This window comes from Protopterus annectens, chromosome 9.part0 (assembly GCF_019279795.1).
Source record: "Protopterus annectens isolate FY-2018-M chromosome 9.part0, PAN1.0, whole genome shotgun sequence".
Classification (NCBI taxonomy): domain Eukaryota; kingdom Metazoa; phylum Chordata; order Ceratodontiformes; family Protopteridae; genus Protopterus; species Protopterus annectens.
In genome coordinates this window covers 772,723,128-772,744,872 of record NC_056743.1, presented here as the reverse complement: position 1 = coordinate 772,744,872, position 21,745 = coordinate 772,723,128, and the positions used below count along the sequence as shown (strand labels likewise).

General features: G+C 39.6%; 1 protein-coding gene across 1 annotated transcript in view; it reads right to left on the bottom strand.

The window, feature by feature from the left end:
• HSD17B12 (hydroxysteroid 17-beta dehydrogenase 12) overlaps positions 1–21,745 on the bottom strand; it is a gene marked incomplete in the record, with an annotated part of 1,530,252 nt that overhangs the window by 394,822 nt on the left and 1,113,685 nt on the right.

Here is a 21,745-nt window from a genome sequence, read left to right as displayed (position 1 = left end):
TTCATTGAATATTGTGGTCTGTCTCTCTCTCTCTAGTTATTTTTCTATTTAATTGTTTCATAGAATACTGTAGTCTCTCTCTGCAGTTAATTTCCCACCTGCCCTCCCTGTACTTGTTCTGGTATTAATCTTGGTGGCTTTGGAATTGCCCGTCCGTCCTGTAAATTTGTGTTTGAACACTTCTCCTGGGTCTATCTCATTTGCTCACTCAAATGAGTACAGTGAGATCAGATTTTGACTTCAAATACTCCTACCAGTCTCATCTGTTCAGCTTTACTCCAGTATAGTGTCACTAGCTCATTCTACCTAATACAGAGAGAACATTTGCGAAGGGCAAGCCACTTAGGTCCTTCATTTTGAATTATCTTGGGTTTCTCCTTTCTTCCTTTCCACTTTCCCAAAAAATGTTCTAAGCTTGTTTCCTGCCTTTCTTGTAACTAGTCTGGTCCAGATACAGATTTGCTGCAACCAGGACTGTTTGTAAGCTTCTGTGCCCCCAAAGCCTTTCTGTGCTGGAGGGAAGTCTTCTAGCTTATCAGTGGGAGTGGTAAGCACAAGGTAGCCTATCTACCACAAGACTGGTTTCTGTCTCAGAAATTGTAGTTTTGGGGCCGTTTGGGCAGTTTTTCCATTACTTATTTATTTCAGTTTGATTACCGGGGAAGTCCACTGGGCCAGAATGTGCCCATTTTCAGTGGAGGCCCGGGGAGAAAAGCTCCATAAGAAACACAGTTAGAGGTTACAAAAAATGCCAAATGCAAGGGTAAAATACATGTATGAATTCATGCAAAACAGGTATAGTAAAAGAATAAATTGTCATTGTACATGCAATGAGACAAAGGTTGCAGGTTTTTACATTCAGAGCAATAAGAATCAATTGTCAAGAAATAGGCATCAGTGATTACTGGATAGTTGCATTATATACATGCTAGGAGTTGAGAGAGAAATTGAATGATCAGAAGGTGATGGATTAGGTTTGTGTACGGTAAATAGAAAAGGAGAGGAAGTAGAGAAGTTTGCAGCAGGAGTTTAGTAGGCTCTATGGGTAAATTTATATGTATTTATGTAGGGTGAAAGCAGGAGCATTTGCGTTTGGAAGATAGAAATGAGAAAAGTTGTGTCTTGAAAGATTCGGGGTCAGGTATCGTCCTAAGTGAGGGAGGAAGAGAGTTCCATTTTTTGCCTACAATGAAAGAGAGAAGGAGTTGGCCTGCAGGGCGTTTGGGTTTATGAATAGAGATTAAATTTTGATGTTCAGATCTCAGAGATCTGGTTGGGATGTAAGGGGGAAGGATGTTTGTTAGTGCTGGGCACTTATTTGGAAAGAATATTAATTTGTGAGCAGTGGTAAGTTGGAGGTAGTCGAGGTAGTTAGGGAGTTCCAGCCAGTTCAATGATTGTAGGGTGAGGCAGTGGTGAGTACAGGTTTTGGATTTGGTTGCGAATTTGGAGATTTTATTATAGCAAGTTTCAAGTTTAGAGGTGATGGAAGAAGACAGTTTAGTTAGAAGAATGGCTCCACATAGTAAGGAAGGAAGGAGGTAGGTAGTTGCTAAAGTATGCCTGGAGGAGTTGGAGAGAAAGCGGTTATTCCTGTAGAGCATACCAAGTTTTGGTGGTTTTTTTGATGTTTTGTTGTACGTGGATATCAAATTTAAGGTATTCATCTATGGTGATACCGAGGAGTTTTGCAGAAGGAACCACTTCTATGGCAGTGTTGCTTTGGCTAAGGACTTTGAAAGCATTTTTGTCGAAGGAGTAGGCCCTGGTGGGTGGAAAAAGAATTATTTTAGATTTATTAGAGTTGAGAGAGAGATGGTTGCAGTGCATCCAGTTCTCGATATGGTGAAAAAAGCTATTTGAGTTTTTGACAGTAGTTCTGGCAGGTTGGCAACGGAGCAAACTAAGGTGGAGTCATCAGGGTATTGGATAACTGTTGTGTCAGTGATGACAGTGTGAAGGTTATTTATGAAGATGTTGAAGAGCATGGGTCCAAGGATGGATCCCTGGGGAACACCGGTGGGTGTGGGCAGGAAGGAGGAGGTAGAGTTATTCCATCTGACAGCTTGTGATCTGTCAGATAGGTAACTGGAGAACCAGGAGAGGGTTTCAGGGGAGAGATGAAGGTTGGAGAGATGGCAGAGAAGGTGTTTGTGGGAGATAGTGTCAAAGGCTTTAGAAAGATCAAGTAGTGTTGAGGATACTAGTAAACCGAAGTCTCGGGCCCGATTTACTGTTTCTAAGAAGGATAGTAAGGCGGCAATGGTGCTGCGGCCAGGGCGGAAACCATGCTGGATGGGAGTTATGAGGTTATTTTGGGTTAAGAAAGGCATAAGTTGGTGGTGGACACATTTTTCAAGAATTTGTGATAAAGGTGAAAGAAGGGCGATTGGGCGGAAGTTGGAGATATTAGTGTTTTTGCCTCCTTTATAAAGAGGAAGGATGAAGGCAGAACGCCAGAGTTTGGGTACGTAAGATGCTTTTAAAGATCTATTGATTAGGATGCTGACAGGGATGGCAATACCTTCAGCAGCAGCTTTGAGGAAGGAGGAGGGTATGTTGTCAGGGGCATTTGAGCAAGGCTTTAGTTTGGTGAGAAGTCTTTTTATAAAAGTAGTTGGAACAGGTTTGAGATGGAAATTAGGAGGGGAGTTAAGAGGGTAGGAGGGAGTAGAGGAATGAGAGTAGGAAGGATTGTTGTCTGGGAAAGATTTGGTAAGATTAGCTATAGAGTCAGTAAAAAATGTGTTAGAGAGAGAGCTGACTTCTGAGTCAGTTATGCTAGGGTCTGGGCAGGGATTATTCCTGGATCCTGGGTGGAGTAGGGAATTAATAGATTTCCAGAATTGTTTTGGGTTAACGTTATTGTTAGACTGAAGTTTATTATAATAGTTTTTTTTTTATCAGAGGTGATTAGTTTTTTTGCTTGGTTGCGAAGTTGGGTGTATTGAAGCAGGGTGGAAGGCATCTTATTTTTCTGGTAGAGCTTCCAGTATTTGTCCCTACAATTCATGATTTGTTTGGTATCTTTGGAAAACCATGGAGCACAATTAGTTTTGACTCTTTTGTTTCTTGGTGGGGCGTGGGAGTTGAGAATTTTTAGGAAAATGGAGTTAAAATGTTCGGCTGCGTTGTCAAGGGGAAGAGTATTTAGGATTTGCCAGTTAATGTGTTTAAGAGTGTTGGAGAAGTTTGTGGGGTTGAAGTTGCTGAGATTACGAGTGTGGATGTAATGGTGCTGATGTTTAGTGGTGGTGTTTGAGCGATGTATGAATGCAGGGAAATGGTCACTAAAGGTGTCTGGGATAGTGCTAGAGAGTGTTATTTTGTTTGGGTGGGAGACTAAGATCCAATCGATGATGGATCCTGGGGGGTGGTGTTTATTTGGGAGTGTGATTATGTGAATTACTTGGGTAAAGTTGTACAGGTTAATGAATAAGGAGGGAGAAGGTGAGTTAATTTTATTCCAATCAATATTAACATCGCCTAGGATGAAGAATATTTTCAAGGGTAGAGATGTTGTCGCCAGGGGATATATAAAGGGAGATAATGCAGATATTTTTATGTTTATTTAGTTGTAGGAGACTAGCTGTTAGTTCAGAATTTTTGAATTGTGGAATTGGAGTTTGTAGAGGGATTACTGAGCGAAGGTTAGAGTAGATTAGTGCAGAGCCTCCTCCTTTTCTGTTTAAACGGTCGCTTCTATGGATATGGTAACCAGGAGGTAGGATTTCGGAGTCTGCAGTATGGGGTTTTAGCCAAGTTTCAGAGATGGCTTGGTTGTGGCAAATCCAAGCTTGTATTTAGTGTATTTTATTATTTAGGCTCTGGGCATTTATAGTAAAGAACTTAAGGGAGTTAAGAGAGAAGGTAGGAGATGAAGGGTGGAGTTGGAGTGTGCTATGAAAGAAATAGGGGGTGGGGGGAGGGAGTTGTTAGTTGTGAAGCAAGGACTAGGGTTAGGATGGATATCTCCAGATAAGGCTAGTTCATTATAGGGATTAGCTTTTAGTTGTTTGGGTTTATTAAGAAGAAAGTTGTTTGGAGATGGTATTAGTGTAACAGTGAAGGTAGTTGTAGTTGAGAGGCGTTTAGGAAGGAATAGGTACAGTAGTTTAGGAGGAATAAGAAAGGAAGATATGGCGTTGTATTGGGTAATAAAAGCAGGTTGAAAGTGAGTGCAAGGGATAGTTTGAGAAGTGGGTAGGTGTAAGGGAGCTATGGGAGAGTAGGAATTAGCAAGATAGAGAGGAATGGCGTGGTTTAAAAGCCTGTGTTTGCTCTTGTTTCCCACCTTTCCTGTAACTAGTCTAGTCCAGATATAGATTTGCTGTATCCAGGACTGTTTGTAAGCTTATGAGCCCCCCTAAGCCTTTCTGTGTTGGAGGGAAGCCTTCTAGCTTATCAGTGGGGGGGGGGGGGGTAAGCACTACGCAGCCTATCTACTACAAGATCCAGGTACAGATTCTTAGTTTTAGTACTTGAATTTGCTTATTCGTGCTCAGCACTTGTTCATAACTTGTTGTTAGCACTAAATAAGCTACAAATTACTACAGCATTCAATCTTCCTCTTTACCTAGAGGAAAACAGTTTTTGTATTTACTTTCCTCACTTGCTTAGAAAAAACAGCTCTTATACTCACTTTCCTCACTTGTCTAAAGGAAAGTAGTTTTTTTATTCAGGCATGTCCAAGGGTCAGCTCCCAGTGCTCTCTCCTATCTGATGAATCTGGGCATCTTGGGGCAAAGTAGCAATTGCTTCATGAACATGGACAACCCTCTCCTCCTACCACACACCACCACAACCTACGAGAGATGCACTTATCTAGCCAAACTGGAGGTAAAGCTCTCTCCCACCAAGAACTTGACAGTCAAGAGGAGAAGGTAAACACTTGCACCACACCACACTCGTCACACAGTCCCACTAAACTTACACCACCAAAATCCACACAGAAACACAAAAACATTCGCAGAGGTTCTCAATAATTATCTGCTCAAGCAACAGAGACCTCCAAAGCAGAAACGCAAGCAACCTCCACCCCCTAACACAACCCAAATGACACACAGCCCATAGACTCAGTGTGCCAATAAACCACAGCCCATAAGGCAAAACAACGTACCCAGCACACTAGTCATAGGTGACTCTATAGTCAGGCACACTGATGTCCCACTCACCAGGCTAAACAAGGAGAAGATTACTGTCAGCTGCCTGTCGGGTGCCAGGATCCACCACATAACCCATGCACTCGGGTCACTCCACAAGTACAAATATGACTGTCATTGTATGTTGGTGTGAACGACCAGAGATGTATTTCCCTGGACTATATGCAGAGAGACATGGACGAGCTCTCCGATCTTGTAGCCCAAGCAGGTATGACCCTAGCCCTGAGTAGCATCCTGCCATCGCTCAGAATGATACCCCAGAACAAGGACAAAATGACTGACTTCAACAATTGGCTAAGCTTCTGGTGTCATTCTAAGGGGATTCAGTATCTGTCTGAATGGGACGACATGGTCGACAGACCACAATGCTTTGCAAGAGAAGGCCTGCACCTGTCACCTCTGGGATTCCAGATACTGGTTAAGGGTCTTGTGCCCCTATAGTGCTGTTTTTAGGCAAGGTTCAGATGACAAATTCACCACCGTAACAGGAACAGGCAAGCAAAAACTGAATGCTAGAAGTCTAAATCTCAAAATGCACTCACTCGCGGCACTCCTTAAAATGGAGAACATTGATATTTGTGCAGTGACTGAGACCTGGTTCAAGGCTCTAGAGTGCACCCCAGCATTACCAGGCTATAACTCATGCCACACTTTTCGGCCATCTAACCTGGACCAGAACACCAAAAGAGGATATCACACCTCCAGGCTAGCTGTGCAGCGTAATGCAGCTGAGTTTATCCAACTGCAGCTAACTCTGGACAAAACTGCAATCCAAATTGTAGCTTGCTACAGATCCCCCACCATGCCCCAGGATTCCCACTCCTCTTTTCTTGATATACTGGAAAATATTAGGGTTCAACCAAGCACTCTAATAATAGGCAATTTCAAATACCCCACCATTAACTGGGAAAACTACTCATGTACCAACTCCTTCACTCAATGCTTTCTGGAATTCATAAATTCCAATGCCCTGGATCAACTTATCCACACCCCCACTAGGGGCAACAATATCCTAGACCTAGTCATTACCAACATGAGTGACCGGTGATCCACACCTGAAGTCAACTCCTCATTGGTCAGAGCTGACCATAAGCTGATCACCCTAGATATCTGCATCGCGCCCACCATTAAGGAAACCATGGTAAAGAATTTCTCCAAAACCAACTTCATGCTTCTTAAGACAGAAGTGGCAGACTTCATGACACCCATGCAGATGGACAATGCAGTTACAACTGCTGAATCCTACACAAATGCACTGTATAAGCACTTACACGAGTGCATGAATCGTGCTATCCCAAACAGAACCAAGACGCTTTCCTCTAAAAAAGGAAGCAAATCTGGTGGTCCCTTGCCACAAACAAACTCTAAAACAGAAGGAAGAAACTGTTGCAAAAGAGTAAAATCCCATGAGTGGAGGAGCTCCCTGGTCAGCCTCAGTAAGAAGCTGAGATCCCTTATAAGATCCTCCAAAGCTAGCTACGAAAACAAAAATCTCCACTGATTCTAAGGGCAACCACAAAGCATTCTATAGCTATGTCAAGAATCTCAATGGCAACACCCAGATCTGCTCCGAGTTACAGCACAACGGCACAAAAATTATAGAACCAACTAATATTGCCAACATCCTGGCAGACAGGTTCAGTGCTAATTTTACCCCCCTCTCACCCCCCTAAAGGGCCCATATCTATACAAGAAGAATGCAGAGTCCCTGTAATCACATCTATGCAGGTAAAAGCTACACTCTAAAAACAAAAACACAGCATCCATGGGACGGGACAACATCCAAGGCTGCATTTTACACGAACTTCAGAACAAACTGGCTCCCCACCTAAACACCATGTTCAGTCATAATCTCATGCCAGGCTTTGTGTCCACAGAACGGCGCACAGCAATAGTTATCCCACTCCACAAAGGGGGAGCCACCACTGATCCTGGGAACCATCTCCCTATTAGCCTGACAAGCCTGGTCTGCAAGGCCATGGAAAGTATCATCATGGAACTCAAAGACATTGGTAGCCTCCAAACTCTGGACCCCACCCAGTTTGGGTTCGTGAAAGGCAGATCATGCCTTCTGAACCTGACTGACTCCTTTGAGGCAGTCATCAAAGCCGCAGACAAGGGTAAGGTGGTTCACACAGCCTGCCTTAACCTCGCCAAGGCTTTCAACACCATCCCCCATTCTGGAATTGCAGCTAAACTCACTAAACTAGGTATAAATCCCTACGTCACAAGATGGGTTGCCAGCTGGCTCATTGACAGAACCCACACTGTAAAAGTTGCAGACTCCAAATCTGACTTCAAACCACTGACAAGTGAAGTACCACAGGGTTCAGTCCTGGGACTGCTCCTGTTTGGTATCGACTTCTCTGAAGTACAGGCTAACACAGAAGGCCTCTGGCTAACGAAGTTCGCAGATGACTGCAAACTAGGAGCCATAGTCGAGTCCCCAAATGATGTTGACATCCTACAGAAGGGCCTCACTGAGACAGATGCCTGGTGTCAGAGGCATGGCCTCAAGCTCAATGCCAAAAAGTGCATCGTCATCCCCCTTTGGTGAAAACTCTGTATCCATGAACTACCACAAACGGCAATCTACATGAATGTGTGATAACAGACCTTGGGACTCAGGTGGACAGTAGTCTCTCCTTTGATAATTACATCACCACAGTAGTCAGGAAATCCTTCTATGTGGCACAATTCTTCACAAAAGGGTTCTCATTTAGGAAAAGAGAGGTCATTGTTCCCCTCTACTCGGCACTCATTAGACCCATTATAGAGTACAACACCCCTTTTGGAATGTACCTCACACGACATCTGCAGCAGCTGGAAAGGCCACAGAAGTACCTCTCAAAGAGGATTACTGGCCTCAAACAGATGTCCTACACTGACCATCTCAAAAAACTTCAACTTTACTCTGTAGCATATTGCCTACTCCGAGGATCTCTCTGCCTAACATACAAAGCTATGTTAAACCCACAGCTGTTCAACATGCTACACCTAAAGAATTCCCAATCCCTCTGAGATGCACACTCTGGGACCTCAACATTGTCACCAGAATAAACAGGACATGCTGGAGGGACAGATTCCTGTCCCAGACCCTTCCTATACTCTGGAACAAGTGACCCATCTATGTCAATCAAAGTTCCTCATTAACACTCTAAGAAAAATCTTCATGAGGGGATGGGAAATAGGAAATACACCCCGGGGATCACTTCTGTGGCTCTGCTCCACAGGCCGTAAGCCAGGAAACCTTGTTGGCTAAGCTTACGTAGGCCCTTGGGCCGATAGCCTAGAACCTACCTATGAATTCATTCTAACATTTTGGAAACATACTGGGATTGATTTTCCTGTTAAGATTTATAATGGCTATAAAATGTTTAACTACAGCAATTTAGATATTGATAATAGGCATTTTTCATTGTGTTCAGTAAAGGTTTTACCTTTGTGCCTACCCAAAAAATGGACCTAGAAGAAGTTTTGTTACATCTTAAATTATACATGAGAAAACTAAATATTAATATTCTATTTTTTAACAAACAAAATCCCCTCAGCATAAAATGGGAGGTCTACAAGTGATTAGAAAAAGCACTTATAACCCCCCCCTCTACATTCCTTGTTGGTATTATTTGAAAATGTGCACACGTGATATTCAAAAATGGTTTACGAACAAATGTGACAAAAGTAAAAGGAATTTGTCTAATGAAGACCATGAGTTACTGAGAGAGATAGTAACAGTGAAATTGCAGTTACAAAGCCAGATAAAGTTGGAGGGCCTGGGCTTATGCAGACTATACATTATTCCAGTAATATGTTAGCTTTACTTAACAATGATCAACAATACATTAGAACATCTAAAAATGACAAGTATAGCCTACAGTAGAACTGACACTTACATTCATGATTAATGAAAAGTGAAATTAATTATACCTACAATTTTTTGATTGTTGAACTTCTTGTTGTGCCTAGCATGTTTGGAATTCCCAAGGTTCATAAGAATATTTTTGACCCACCTGTGTGTCCCCCACTGTGGCAGCTAGTGAATCTAAAACTTATCCACTGGCCAAGTTTATTGATATAATATTAAGAAATTTTGTTTGCCTTAAAAATATATATTAAAAGATTATTGGGATTTCCTGGGAAATATAAAGTCTAAATTATTTAACCCTGACTTGGTAACGACTGAGGCATGTGATCTATTTTCTTGTATACCCCACCATACAGGCACGGAGTGATTTAGAGATTTTTTTAAAATAAAAATAATGATTTGATGACCATGAACATCAAGATCTCCTGAGATTTTATGGAATTTTTGTTAAATAACAATTTTATGTTTTTTGTGGGAGTACCTGGATAATAAATTAGTGGGGTTGCAATGGGTGCAGTCTGCACCACAGTATATGCAAATATTGTAATGTGGCAGTGGCAGCAAGCATATGTTCTTAGCTCAATTTTTAGTCCCTATTTAGTAACTTAAGATTTCTGGATAATATATTTATAATTTGGAGTGGATGTGAAGCAACATTTACCTATAATGTTTCTGATCAGAGTCCCAACAACCTGTTCTGAGAGCAATAAAGGCAGTCCTTCAACACAAGCAGTTAATAGTCAGCTGGACCACATCCAATGTCCAAAAATAGGTTTAGTAACTCCAACAATTACCACGACAGCACAAACAATAATTGCAACGGACTTAGCGCTTTCGTCTCCCTTAGGAGACTTCTTCAGAGACAATTAATTTAACAAATACATCACTTATATATACTTGACCAATAGTGGGCTGGCATAAACAATAATTGATTAATTAGTTGATTTGACTTAACCATTCTAAAAGAACTTCCTACTAAAGGTGTATGCACCAGTTTTATAACAAATAGATCGTAGTTGTATACCAAAAATATGCTCTTAAAAAATGGTAATAATAATAAAAATGAATAAAAAATGGACCATTTTATCTAGAAATACTTATAAAAATACCAATTAAATGCATAATTATAAATATAAATATAAATATGAATAAAAATATGAAAATAATATATATGAAAAATATATATATTGTGTAAGTACAAGTGTGAATACATACACACATTTCCCACCCTTTCCACTTATTTAAAAAACTCTGTGTATGCATATATGAATATATATATATATATATATATATATATATATATGTGTGTGTGTATATATATATATATATATATATATATATATAAAGTATATGAAATATATAAAAAAGTATAATAAATAACGTTACATTAAATAGTATAAAATACAAATATAAGTATAAATTTAATGTGTATTTATTTTGTTTCATATATTTTTATTTTTATATATATACTGGGAAAACTTGGATATCACTATTTTATTTCTTGATTATTTTTTTATCTCTTAATAGTTTTTTTTTTTTTTTTTTTTTTTTTGGGGGGTCAGCAGCAAAAATTTTTAAAACCGGAGTAATAGTTATATGGTCGTTAAGACCTTTTCCTCCACGTGCGTCCAACCGCAATTGCCACATCATTTCCTTATATTCAAGTTTCGTTTCCCAATCTCCTCCTCTATTCGGTTGTTTTACTTCTTCTAATACCCAAAATTTGAAATTTGCTTCTTTGCAGTTCAACACATGTCTATATAAAGCATTGTTTTCATTTTGTTTATTGATCTCTAATATGTTCGTATATTCTTGACCTCAATAGTCTCTCAGTTTTCCCAATATAGTACTTCCTACATACTTTACAGAAAGCCAAATAAACCACTCCCTGGGTATAACAACTACTATAGCCCCTAGCTTTCAAAGTTGTCCCTAAACTAGGCAGTAGTATTTCCTTTTGTTCTATAGTATACAGAACAAATATATATGTTTCTTTCTTTTGGAAGCCAGTAAATCTCCAGGTCTCAATGACATTATTTCACTTATTCCAGTACTGAAATTGAGATCAGCGAAGTTATAATCTAACTGCTATTATTTTAAAGGACTAGACATATTAGAAAGTATATTATGAGACACATTAATTTTGTGTTTAGTTTAGAAACTTTAGAACTGACTATACAGTTAGTTAGAATAATTTTAGGACATTAATGTATTTTATTATTCAAATATATTTTTGTTATACTTGTAATGAAACATTTTTCCAGTAGGGGGAACCAAAAGTCCATTCTGATAGATTGTTTTTCATGAAGTATATATATATATATATATATATATATATATATATATATATATATATATATACACTAAAACTGGTAAAATGAATATCAAGACAATTGATTTTATGTTATTATAATTAATTTTAGAAGTTTTACATTTCACATACTGGGTATTTACTGTCAAATTTTAAAAAGGTTTATGGAAGGATGTGATACAAATATCACAATGTCTTTATTATTTAATTACAGCCCTGATTTCACTGGATATGCACTAATTATTTGACTTATAAAAGGTGAAGGCAAAGAGATTATTTTATCTGAGGAAGTTGGTGACAAAAACGTTATTTTAATTCTGTCAGCGTTAATTTATTTTTGGTTGTACTTGTGTTCGCTATTAAAGCTGTTCGTGATTTAATCTACTGGGTTCGAGGTGCTTTTTGTTTTGGTTTTAGTAACTTTTGCACCTTCCGTGGAACTGTTAAAATATTGATTGCCCAGATTGGAAGAAAGTGACTAGGAAATGCAGAGCAGGCAAACAATGTAGTTTTATGTTTGTAGGAATGTTACTGAGATGCCTAGTTTAAAATACATCTTTAGACTGCACCAAGGATACAATTGTAAGAGCTCTGGAGTAGTAGTATTTGGCATTCCGCGACTAGTGCTATTGTTTCTATGTTGGAAAATTGAACTTCCCTACAACATACGTATATAGGAACATCTTTAAAATATGTATAACAATAAGGATACTAATGCCCTATACAGGCATAAAGTTATATGTGAAGGAATTTATTTATTTATTTTTTTTAAACACAACATAGAATATAAGGAACTGTTGTGGCAAGTGAGGTGAGAGGCTAGTGAAAAACCAAAATTAAATGATGCCATTTCAGTAGCTATCTTATTGAAATTAAGGGTAACCAAGTTTTAAAATATACAAATACATACATATAGATATATAAACTAAGAAAATATTTAGATTTTTACAACTGGATGATTTTTAGCATACATATTAATAAGCACAATTTATAATTTTTAAATGTGCAAGATCACAGGATGTAGTTACTTAGACATGTACAATCACAGAATGCAATTGCTTTGAAGTGAATGTTTTTACAGTACTGTAGTTAGAACTTATATTTTTTATATGTGATTGTTAGTTTAAATTTTTGGAAGGTAGTAAATCAGTACATAGTAACTTATGATAGATTTGTGACAGTCTTTAGTTGCTTCAAATTAATTTGTTGTATAAATTGAGATGGCAATGATGCAGTTTTTAGTTCTGATGAAGTCTCAAAGAATAGGGACAAAAGCGGTTAACTTCATACAATAAACTTTTTATAATTCACTTTTCAGTCTGCTCTTTCATCCATTTCTGTTGGAGTGGTTATGGAAGACTAAAATATACCAAAGTTAGAGGTAGATGAGGCTCAACAATTAATAGTTAAGACAACAGGAGATGAGATAAAAATGGTAATGTATAACCAATCTGGAGGAAAGTTTCCAGAAATCTATGGTACTGCAGTATAAATTTGGAAGCTAGGAGGAAAGAATGTGTTACATATCTGGAATGCTTTAACAATACTTTAAAATGAGGGGAAACACCAACATTCTGGAAAAAAACTGTGGTGGCTGTAATACCTAAAGAAAATAAAGACCTATCAGCTTCATATTCGCCCGTTTCAATTTTAAATCAGGATTAGTAAGTTTTTATGCCAATAATGGCTAAAAGAGTGGCAAATATGTTGCAGACATTGAGAGATATGGATCACTGGGATCTTTAGAAAAGGGTAGGAGCAAACGACATAGAAAAAAAAGTTATGGGAATAATACATGCAGAAAAATGTTTTGGGGGAGGAATAAGGTTTAAGATAAGGGAGGAACTAAAAAATGGTCTACCACTGGATTGACTATTATGTAGCACAATATATCTAAAAAAAGACAGAATTCTGTTGTAAAAGCTAAGGATATGTAGGAAGAGCTAAACAAAAGGTAATACAAAAACTAAAAAAATGGGAACTCTTGGTTATGGATAGTCACACACAGGCAGTGAAAATGTTCATAGTTCCTTTAATTTTGCTTACAGGTCAGGCATATTTTTTAGCAATCAAAGGAGAAGTTGTGGACATTAACACAGAATTAAACAAATTTATTTTTGGGGAGGGGGAGAGGGCAAGAGTTACATGGGTCAAGTTGATTCTTTCCACAGAACAAGGTGGTTTTCCCAATTTGTAAGGATACTTCTCAGAGCTACACAGTTAAAGGAAAACAACAGGATATTAAAGCAGATTCCCCAACCTGCTGAATCTTCCAGTCCCTGTTCTTTGATAAAGCTTAAAAAAATCACCCTTGCAGCTTTAGAAAATAACCCCCTCAACTGTTTTCCCTGTTCTGCTTCCTATCTTTCTATCCTGTTTTTGTTTCACTTTGCAAACCAACTTGAAAAACCTGTAGCTGGCTTTGAAATTATGATGTCACATCTGCCATCTGCTCTTGCTCTAGCTATCAGGATTTTTCCTTCCCAAAGTGATGTAATCCCCACCTGATTTGCATGCTGTATAGAAGAGCCAGTGTTCTTCCCACATTGTGATGTCAGACCTGCCTTACCCAGCCCACTCAACCTAATAAAATCCATGTGGTGTGTGGAACTCCTTTTCATTGTACATGTATCCTGTTGACTGCATTTGTTTGAGGGACTACTGAAAAGTTTGAATTGCCTGCATTTTCGTCTGCATTTTTTGCTTCATTGGTAAGGTAAGTCTTCCTAGTGAATTAAAAATGTAATTCTACACACAGCCCCTGTTTGAATGCACTCCTAGCCCTATTTTGTGCTGCCTGATATAGTTTATGCTTCTGTTTGAGGGTGCCACATGGTTCACTAGTGTATGCTGCTGCCGACTATCTAGATTAGCCTACTTCTGTTGTATTTGCTTGCTGCATATATGTGTGTGAATTTTCTAGGGTAAGGAGTGCTTCCAGGTAATAATTTTTTTATATATTTAAACTACTAGCATTGAGAAGCAGCACCTTTAGGTATTTCTGACTGATTTTTATTATGTTGGCGGGCTTAACTTGGCATATCCTAAAAAAGCACTATGGTGACAAAGTTTTTGTCAATATTCAGAAGCCAAGTGGTGATAAGTGCAAACCATCTCTTGAAAAGCATAGTGGCTTGTCGGTTATGTCTACCCATGCTGTCAGAGATTGGATCCCCTTGTTGTGACACCAGAAACTAAGCCATTTGTTGAAGTAGGTCATTTTTGCTGGTCCTGTCATATAATCATTGCTGAAGGTAGGATGCGACTCAAGGCTAGATTCATACCCACCTGGGACACATGTATTCAGAGAGCTCCATGTCCCTCTTCATATAGTCCAGTGAGGTATCATGGACTATCACCGTCATACGGGTTCTTGTGTTTTAAAGCCACAAGTGCGTGTGTGTGTATGTGAATGCAAGCAAGGGGCAAGTGTGTATGTCCATGTGTGAATGCAAGTAAGGGGCGAGTGTGTGTGTGTGAATGCAAGCAAGGGGCAAGTGTGTATGTGTGTGTGTGTGTGTGTGTGTGTCTGTGAATGCAAGCAAGGGGCAAGTGTGTGTGTGTGTGTATGAATGCTTACTAAGCTGGGCATTAATCCCTACGTCACTCGATGGGTTGCCAACTGGCTTACTGACAGAACCCTCGCTGTAAAAGTAGCCCACTCCAAATCCAGCTTCTGACAAGTCAGAGTACCTCAGGGGTCAGTCCTGGGACCATTCTTGTTTGGCATCTACTTCTCTGAAGTACAGGCCAACACTAAGGGATTCTGGCTAACAAAGGTCACAGATGACTGCAAACTGGGAGCCATTATTGAATCCCAAAATGTTGTGGATACTCCAGAAAAGGGCCTTACAGAAACAGATGCTTGGTGCCAGAGCCATGGGCTCAAGCTCAGTGCCAAGAAATGTATAGTTATCCCCTTTGGGAAAAAACATCTACCCGTTCTGGGACATGCTACACAAAGAAATCCCAATCCCACAGGGGTCCAGAGTAGAAAATAGTGTGGGAAGTAATGGCCAGGGAATTGTTATAGCTAGGCTTGTATAAGCCCTAGGGCCGATAGCCTACTACCAACCTATGAACCTATAGTTAACAGAATGCTATCAGAAGGAAGAAGCCCTTGGGTCATTTTAGCTGTTGCCAAACAAACTTTGTGTCTGTATGATAAGGGGCAAGTGTATGCACATCTGTGTGATAAGCGGCAAGTGTGTGCACGTTTGTGTAATAAAGGGCACTTTGCCAGTTTCTGCTGAATTTTACAAAACCACTTTTATCTCTAAAGCTGTCCCAGCACAATCTGGTAGTTAGATGTAACTTTAAATACAGTATACTGGTATGTTCTTCAAATACTGAATTGATAAAGTCTGTTTTGTGATTTATGATTTAGTGTTGAATTGTCACTTAATTCCTGTAGGTACTGGTGTGCCTTTGCTGGGTAATTTTTTCCCTGTGCTTGTGGAACTGTGTAGTTATAAAGACAGGAAGAATTCGATTGTTCCCAGGTGGTGTGGGCATGGTTGCTTAACCCTCCCCTCAAAACCGTAACACCTTTAGTTTTGCAGCCATGTTTGGATGGATTTGGATCAGGGTGATTGCAGTTTATAGGTCTCCTTTTTGCTGGGATTTATGTAAGACTCCTAAAGTGGGAAGGGTGAAAGTTTAAAAATAAAACATCCTTCATGAAAGGTCTGAGGTAGAAGATTGCATATGTAGTTATGCTGATAAGAACTGGAAATTCCTGTGTTAACACTAATGTACAGTAGACAGTTTATTGGACTGTGCTGTAGAAGCTGAATCTGTGGACAGGTTTACTGGGCTGTGTAAAGTAGGGCTCACTAGTGTTGGATTAAAGTACTTTAATAATGTTGTAGGTGGAAAACTATTCAATGGGTGCATTTCATGTAAAATTTGAATGGAGCAGCTTGATGTGTAATATCTGTATAGGCATGCGTTTCTGTTTCTGATGTCTGCACAGCCAAAGTACATAATTACTTGTGCATTCCTCGGACAAAGGCCTGGGGTCATTCTTGGTGTTGCCAAACAAACTTGTGGTTATGTGTGTGAAAGGGTGAGTGTGTGAGTTGAGTGAGTGTGGTGTGTGGGGTGAGTGAGTGTGGTGTGTGGGTGGGTGAGTGAGTGTGGTGTGTGGGTGAATGAACGAGTGTGGTGAGTGAACGAGTGTGGTGAGTTGCTGAGAGTGGGTGAGTGAGTGGTTGGGTGTGGTGGGTGAGTGATTGGTTGAGTGTGGGCGGGTGAGTTGAATGTGGGCGGGTGAGCTGAATGTGGGTGAGTGGTTGAGTGAGGGCAGGTGAGTTGAATGTGGGCAGGTGGGTGAGTGAGTATGGTGAGTTGAGTGTGGTGAGTGTGGTGGTTGAGTGTGGGCGGGTGAGTTGATTGTGGGCAGGTGAGTTGAGTGTGGTTAGTGAGTGGGTGAGTGGGTGAGTGTGGTGGATGAGTGTGGGTGAGTGTGGTGGGTGAGTGTGGGTGAGTCTCAATTTTGAATGTAATTTCTAAATTTTGTAAACTTTGTTTTTGTATTGTCATATTGCTTTACATTGCCCTACCAATATGTGACAAGGTACAGGCAGAAGCGCAGTAACAACTGCAAAAACTAAGAGCATAAATTTGCAATAACTATGCGTATACATTAATTGCATGTTTTTACATAAGAAGCAGATGTTTGTCACAATTAATCGACAACACTACATCAGATTACAAGAAGTATGCAATACCGTACTTTTTTAAATTATGTCTTAAAGAAGCATGTTGGTGATCTCATGCAAGTCTGTGAAATATTTCATTTTATAGTGTGTCATTTGTTAGCTCTTTAACCAAATGGGAAGGAAAAATAAGTGGGAGTTTGATGCTTTGCAAAGCGGTGATTATTCCTAGTGCTATGTAGCTTGGTTCTAAATTTGACAGGAGGAGTGCAACAAAAAAAAGTGTCCCACTGTATGGAGGGAAAGGCTGACAAGAAAACAGTACATTACTCTGGTCACCTGCTGTGAGCTGTCAATCACATGCAGATAATGGGTCAAATTACCCTTAACTCTTTGACAGCTAGGAAGGTAGGTGTGAAGTGGGAGGGGAGATGCCTTGAAGAACTAGATTTCAGCCTTCACAAAAGAAAGCAAGTTAGCATTTTTAAAAAGCAAGAGCAATAAAATGCACTTTTCAGTTCTGTTCTGTAGCATGTGCACTGCTTGTGTTTGAAGTAGTCATTGAAAAAGGATAACATTTTAACCAAAAGTAGGGGACTTTAAGACAGCAGTGAATGCCTGTTAAGTCAATGAAGTGACAGCAGCTTAAGGGAAAACGTGGCAGATCTGATTTTTTGGAGACAAACAATGCATTCTGGGATACTTAGAGGCAGAGTAAACAGTCTGAATTATTTCAAAATGCCAGCCCCCATGTGGTCAGAGTCATAAATTGCATAAAAAAATATCTAAAAAGCTCTAAATAGTCCCAGAGTGCTGTTAAAATGTAGGAAACACCAAACCATGATGAAATAAATATGTTTTTTGAGTCTGAGGGTGTGGTTGTCCTTTAAGGCTCATATACATTACACAAGCAAAAGATTATGAATCAAAGTGGAAAGGGATGATGATGAAAAGGGGAGGAGCAGAGGGGGTTGATATACAAGGAACGAGTAGGATTTTGGATGTGGGTCCATAAGAAGAGCAACAACAATACTGACCATTATATTCATAGCAGATGTATTCTATGAACTAAGATAACATGAGAATGTAAAAAGGAGATTTTACTAATAGGGATGACTGCAAGTAAGGGTACAGAAAATAAGCAAAGGGATCTGCAATTTACTGGAGAAAAGCAGCATAGGAACCATGGTATTAGGAAAACACAATTAAAGAGGGAAAGTTAATTAAGTGGGATGAGGCCAAGCAGAAATTTGGACTGTAGGTTAGATACATAAAACAGAAAACAGGCAAAGAGTATCGGACTGGGGAGTGCTAACTGAAAGACCAGCTAGGGTAGAGTTTTTAGCCAAGTCTAGAACAGAAGCAGCTTTTAAAAAAGGCTAAGCACGATAACTATAATAATCAGAGGAGGTTGAAAAACATTTGGAGAGAGACCAGAAAGGTTATTTACACTTAGCATGACACTTGTATGTTTGGCTCTAATGTGTTTTTGTTTCTATAACTAGCATCACTACATAAGGCTCTATCTTATCCCTTACTATTTGCTACCGTTTGCTTAGGTACCTACTCGAAACTCTCATTCTGCTCAGCGAATCACCACTGGAACACATAATTAAGACCTTCCACAGCATCCAAAACCTCCTTCAGCAATATTCTACCAAAACACTTGTATGTCCTGCATTTTTCTATCAGGTAACTGTTTGCCTTATTCTGTTGCAATTAATGCATAATTTTACAGGCGGCTGCATATCACCAAACCGCACCCCCCATCCTCACCTTTCACATTCTTCTCCCTAGATTTCCACTAGGTTATTTTTGGTAGCCCTTGCTTCTCAGTCTCACACAAAACAGGCAAGTTTTCCTTCGCATATCCTATAGCCAATACTTACCTTTGCTCTAGTCAACTGATTTTCTCTGTTGTACACCTTGCCGCCATATCTCCAGCCCGGGTCTAACCCGTTCCGTTTGCCCTCGCTACACTCGGGCTCACTCCACTCCCCTACCCTTCCTCCAATCCCCACACCCCAACTATCCTTACATTTATACTTACCCATAGCCACACCCACAACCAATCCACCTAACCACCAATACCAAAAGCCATAGCTGTCAACCTACACCACTAACCCCACCCAAATTCCCTCCCCATAACCAACCAACCAAATCAACAAAACATACTATAGCGTCATACCCTTACAAGTTCACATACAAATTCCTCCCACCCCTACAGAATTTAGCAACTCATAACGTCACATAAGCACCCTACCCAAATATGAAACCCTTATACAAAACCCTACTTCTTGTTACTACCAGCTCTCTACTACTACTCATGTACATCCTCTTTTCATATGACACTCCACTACATTCCATCCCTCCCCCCAGCATACCTCCTCTTATAACAATCCCTGCAAATCTCAACAGGTTTTTAACTCCAACCATTTTTCATACCACCAAGACAGACAAAGAATTAAATTTCTTCCTCCACAATCCACATCTCCAGTCTCCCATAGACTCACCAAACTCCAATACAAACTTTCTAAATTCCTTTTACACATATTTAAACAATTAAGCCTCTCAGGAGACATTCCCCAATCCAGGTCCCACTCCCACACTCAATTCTTCACCTAACTCCTCTCAATCCAACCATGCGATACCTCACCACCGAAACAAAGCTTTCCTACTTCGCCTAAACTTGATTGTAAGAAGCACAGTTTACAAAATCAATGACCTACATCCCCTACTATCCCACTACTCCCCTGATATTGTACCACTAACAGAGACATAGCTTAAACCAGATATCAAAAGCAATGAGATCACTGCCCCTGGCTATAATATTATATGCAAGGATAGGACAAATAAAAGGGGAGGTGGAGTGGCAATCTTGTACAAAGATCACACAGTATCTTTTTGACACAACCATCCCTGACTTTGAAAATACAGAATTAATATTCACTAAACTATTAATCCTAACAAACACCTTAACATCATTGGTGGATACATCTCACCAGGCAACAATACTGTAACACCTGAAAGCCTACAAGGGACATCCAAATCTCTCCACAAGAAACCAGTCTGATGGGGGACTTTAATATAGACTGGCTTCATTTTTCCTCTCCAAATCCCACATCCCATGTTAACCTTTACAGGTTAACTCAAATCATCACATCCCCCACTAAGAGTGGTAAAACATCCAAACATCAATCCATACTTGATTGGATTTTACTCAGTAACCCCCATCTGTCATCCCACTCAGGGTGTCTCCCTGATGGCCTAAGAGACCACAACCCAACCTTTCTCTTAAGACCCCGAACACATCAAGCCAATCAAACCACCTTTTGTCTAATTAGGAACAAAAAACACTTTGATCCAAATAGATTTATTTCCACCCTAAAAAGTTATAGTTGGGATCACCTCTTACATCTACCCTAGGAGGAGGCCATACTCTCCTTCAACTCCACCTTCCAAGAGATATTGAACTACCATGCACTACCAAGAAACAGAGTGAAATCTAAGTATGCTCCATGGCTATCCAAAGAATTCAGAGCCCTACTCAAAGCCAGAGATAAGGCCTGGGAAACGTTCCACAAACACAAAACCAATACTACCAAACAAACTTTTCTTGAACTTCAAAATAAAGCAAAACAACAAATAAAATTAGACAAGTCTAACTACTACCACAATATCCAAACAAAACACCATAATAATCCTAAAATTTTGTGGGCTGCAGTCAACAGCATAACAAAACAACAATAAAAGAACTACCCCCCTCACCAAAAATACCCAACAATATCAATAACATAGCAACTCAGTTTAAAAACTACTTTACCGAATCCATTCAAGCCCCTAGCAAACACCTATACTTAACTCCAATCCCAACCCTAACTCAAACCACCACAGTACACACCTACATAACCCCAACCAATTAACATTAAAACCAGTCCCCACTCACACTATCAAGACACTACCTTAGCTGCAGATAATCGTCCAGCTGAATTCCTGCAAACTGCAGAAGAAGCTGTAGCTTACCCTGTAGCCATACTCATAAACAGATCACTACCTGAAGCACATGTCCCTGCTATATGGAAAATCTGGGTCTATATTATGTCCTTGAAAACTGAATTCGCTAAACTGCATCTACGTCGGAAATGCAGTTCAGTGAACTGATAACAGTGAAATCGCAGTACAGTGAGGATTGGAAAATGTGCCCTTTCCTCACTGTAGTGTGATCTCGGAATTGATTATAAATATATATATATATATATATATATATATATATATAATTAACGGGGGGGGGTTAATTCGCTGAACTGCATTTTCGATGTAGATGCAGTTTGACAAATTCAATTTTCGATTAGGTAATATAGACCCGGAAAATCTCCCACATTCTCCCATTACACAACAGAGGCAACTCCTCAGAGTTGACAAGCTACTGCCCAATTGCCATTCTTTCCCCTCTTTCCAAAATTTTTTTAATCAACCAATCTTCGCACATAAAATTCTCTATCAAAGAGAAAATGTCCCTGCTCTCAAAGATATCATCCAACCCTATACCTCTTCAAGACCCCTCCGCTCTAGCAACAAACCACTTTTACAAGTCACTAAAGCTAAAAACTCAGCAGGTGAATCTCTCTTCTCCAACTATACCTCTAAACTCTGGAATAACCAACCTAATGCACTAGTAGCCAACACTTCTACAGTACTATTCAAAAAACTTCTGAAAACACAACTTACAAAGTCCTGGCTCTGCTCT